The following is a 4228-nucleotide window of genomic DNA, read 5'->3' as shown; positions in this document are numbered from 1 at the left end:
GTAGCTTTGTAGTATAGTATGAAGTCTAGAAGAGTGATACCTCCAGCTTTGTTCTTTTTCCTCAAGATTGCTTCAGCAGTTTGGTTTTTTTCTTATTTTTTAGTTTGGTTTTTTTTTTTTTTTTTGGGTTTGCTTGTTTTTTATGGTTCCATATATATTTTAAGATTATTTGTTCTGGTTCTGTGGAAAATGTCATGGGTATTTTGATAGAGATTGCATTAAATATGTGTATTGCTTTGAATAACATGGCCATTTTAATATTATTAATTCTTCCAATCCAAGAGCACAGGATATCTTTCCATTTCTTTATAATCTTCAATTTCCTTCATCAATGTCTTATAGTTTTCAGAATATAGTTCTTTCACCTCCTTGCTTAACTTTTTTTCCTAGATACTTTATGTTTTTCATGTGATTTTTAAATGGAATCTTTTTTACTTTCTTTCTGATAGTTTATTAATAGTGTATAGAAAAGCAACAGATGCCTGTATATTAATATTGTATTCTACAATTTTGCTAAATTCATTTACTAGTTCTAATAGTTTTTTGGTGGAGACTTCAGGGTTTTCTATATAGAGTATCTCATCATCTGCAAATAGTGGCAGTTTTACTTCTTCCCTTCCAATTCGGATACCTTTTCTTTTTCTTGTCTGATTGCTGTGGCCAAAACTTCTAATACTATGTTAAATAGAAGTGGAGAGAGTGGGTATCCTTGTCTTGTTTGTAAATTTAAAGGAAAGACTTTCAACTTTTCACCATTGATGATGATGTTAGCTGTGGGTTTGTCATAAATGGCCTTTATTATGTTGAGATGTTCCCCCTATACCCACTTTTTATCATGAATTGATGTTGAATTTTGTCAAATGCTTTTTCTGTGTCTATTGAGATGACCATGTGATCTTTATCCTTTCTTTTTTTAATGTGGTGTATCACATTGATTGATATACAAATATTGAACCTTCCTGTGTCCCTGGAATAAATCCAACTTGACCGTGGTGTATAATCCTTTTTACATTTTGTTGAATTCGCTTTATGAATATTTTGTGGAGAATTTTTGCATATATTTATCAAAGACATTGGCCTGTAATGTTCTCTCTTTTTTGTAGTGTCTTTGTTTTTATTTGGTATCAGGGTAATTGTGCCTTTTAGAATAAATATGGGAGTGTTCCATCCTGTCAATTTTTTGGAATAGTTTGAGAAGGATAAGAATTAGCTCTTCTTTATATGTTTGGTAGAATTCCCCTGTGAAGCTCTCTGGTTCTGAACTTTTTTTGCTGGGAGTTTTTTTTGTTTTGTTTTGTTTTGTTTTATTACAAATTCAATTTCACTACTAGTGATTTGTCTGTTCAAATTATCTGTTTCTTCCTGATTCAGTCTTGGCAGGTTGTATATTTCTAGAAATTTGTGCATTTCCTCTAGGTTGTCCAATTTGTTGTCATATAACTGTTTGTAGTATTCCATTATGATTTTTTGTATTTATGTGATATTGGTTGTTATTTCTCTTCTTTCATTTTTTATCTTGTTTATTTGGGTCCTCTCTCTTTTCTTCTTGTTGAGCCTGCCTAAAAGTTTATCGATTTTGTTTATCTTTTCAAAATACAGCTCTTGGTTTCATTGATCTTTTCTAGTGTTTTTTTTGTGTGTGCTTCAAGAGATTCTTTCATAATTGAGATTTTATTGGTTGTTTTGAGGATCAGTACACAGACATTTCAATTTGTACACAAGTCTCAACATACATACCAAAAATCTAAAAAATCATGTAGTCGTGATTCTTTTCTGAACAGTTATTCCAGTGACTTTCCAGTTTAAAATTTGGAAGCAAATTTTCCTTCACAGGATATCAAGTACCAATATCTTCAAATATTGGTATGCTGTTACATTGTAAGTCCCACTAATTCACAATTTAATATCATGTACACTACATACTCAAATTGTCAATCGTTCACAGCACATTAACAGTTACTAGAAGAACTGGACTACCATGACCAAAGATGTTACAGAGTGCACAAAATTCTGCCCAGGAGAGCCAAGATCAAGGGGTGAGTGGTTTGCTTTAGGAAACAATCCTACCAAAAACAACATGGGAAGAGAAGTAATTTAAAGTGTTTAAGACATTAAATGCATAACTGACTCCAAACTGCCATTTAATATGCTTTGTATTATAGGATATAAAAGCTACCCTCCATCTGTGGAATGTTAAGCTGACACCCAAGACAGTCAAAGCCTCCCATATTCAATATTCCACTATTTTCTGATTGTACCAAAAAATAAACAACCAGCAAATGATTTCACCTCTTTAAAAAAAGGATTTACACTTAAAAAATGGGATGAGGTGGGATTCCCTCCTTTTTCAAAATGTTTCTAGAGCTACTAAAAAACTTGCATTTACAAAATAGTTGATAAAAATATTCCTCTGGATTGTACAAGAAGGGAGACAGGGACCATTGATAGGACTGGGTGTGTGATATTAATCAGACTTGGCTTCTTTCTTTCCTGCTTCATCAGAAGCTGGGCTCTCCTCATTTTTAGTTTCTCCATTTTCTGCAGGTAAGTCTTCTTCAGTCTCTTGGTTAGTCACTTCAGCCTGTTTTCCCTTTGCTCCCCTTTTCCCTTTTGTTTGCACTTTTTTGTCTGAAGATTTTTTCCTGCTGCCTTTTTGGCTTTGTTTCCACTTTTACAGGAGCCGGTTTAGCTGACAACCTCGCCAATCTCCTCTTGGGCTCCTCCTTCACCGCCCCCTTGGAGGAGCTGACCTTCCTCTTGGGCAGGAAGGTGGTGGGTCAGGCACGTGCCAGGTGCCTGTGGGCTGTTGCACGCCGAGAGTCTTTGCAAAACTGAGCTGCCTGGCCGCTGCCACTCCTCCTACCCTCTATTGATTTTTTAATCTCTATTTTATTTATTTCCTCTATAATCTTTATTATTTCCTCCTTTCTGCTGATTTATGGCTTTGCTCTTTTTTTTCCTAATTTTTTTAGGTGGTACGTTAGGCTGTTTGTTTGAGATTTTCTTGTTTTTTAGGAAGGCTGTATTGCTATAAACTTCCATCTTAGAACTGCTTTTGCTGCATCCCATAAATTTTAGAGTATTGTGTTTCCATTTTCATTTGTCTTGAGATACTTTCTGATTTTCTCTTTGATTCCTTTATTGACCCATTGGTGTTTTAGTAGCATGTTTTTTAGTAGCATGTTTAGTAGCACACGTTTGTTCTTTCTCCATTTTTTCTTTCTGTAATTGATTTCTAGTTTCATACCATTGAGGTCAGAAAAAAATGCTTGATATAATTTCTATCCTCTTAAACTTGTTGAGAATTATTTTGTGGCTGAGCACATGATGTATCCTGCATAACATTCCATGTACATTTGAAAAGATTGTGTATTCTGCTGTCTTTGGATGGAATGTCCTATAGATATCTACTAAGTTCAACTGGTCTCTTTTGTCATTTGAGACCACTGTTGCCTTAATGATTTTCTGTTTGTATGATCTGTTCATTGATGTCAGTGTGGTGTTAAAGTCCCCTACTATTATTGTATTACTGTCAATTTCTCCCTTTATGTCTGTTTGTATTTGCTTTATATATTTAGGTGCTCCTGTATTGGGTGCATATATGTTAGCAAATATAATATATTCTTATTATATTGATCCTTTTATCATTATAAAATACCCTTCTTTGCCTCTTGTTATAGCCTTTGTTTTAAAGCCTATTTTGCCTGGTATGAGTATTGGTACCCCCTACTTTCTTGTCATTTCCATTTTCATGAAATATCTTTTTCTATCCCCTCACTTTCATTCTGTTTGTGTCTTTAGCTCTGAAGTGTGTCTCTTGTAGACAGTATATAGCAGAATCTTGGTTTTTTAATCCAATCCCACCCTATGTCTTTTGACTGAAGCATTTAGTCCAGTGACATTTAAAGTAATTATTAATAAGTATGTACTTATTGCCATTTTATCACTTGTTTTCTTTCTTTTTTTGTAGTTCTCTGTTCATATCTTTTACTTTTTATTCCTTCCCTCGTGGTTTGCTGATTTTCTTTAGTAGTATGCTTGTGTTCCTTTCCTTTTAGGTTTTGTGTATCTAATGTAGATTTTTGATTTGCTGTTACCATGGCGCCCATACATCTTGACTTACAACTATATCTACTTGTTTTATACTGGTAGCCATTTCAGTTTAAACAGATTCTAAAAGATCTACATTTTTTACTTGCCTCTCACACATTTTGTATTTTTGATGTCA

The 4228-nt window shown here is 33.8% G+C and overlaps 1 pseudogene across 1 annotated transcript; it reads right to left on the bottom strand.

Moving 5' to 3' along the window:
- Positions 1-1661: 1661 nt before the first annotated feature.
- LOC114887509 lies at positions 1662-2774 on the bottom strand (annotated as a pseudogene). Its single transcript, XR_003791558.1, has one exon. The product of XR_003791558.1 is annotated as a non-histone chromosomal protein HMG-14 pseudogene (transcript).
- Positions 2775-4228: the final 1454 nt, after the last annotated feature.

Source organism: Monodon monoceros, unplaced genomic scaffold (assembly GCF_005190385.1).
Source record: "Monodon monoceros isolate NGI ecotype Baffin Bay Population unplaced genomic scaffold, NGI_Narwhal_1 Super_Scaffold_7, whole genome shotgun sequence".
In the NCBI taxonomy this organism is placed as follows: Eukaryota; Metazoa; Chordata; class Mammalia; order Artiodactyla; family Monodontidae; genus Monodon; species Monodon monoceros.
This window is presented reverse-complemented; position numbering and strand designations above follow the sequence as displayed.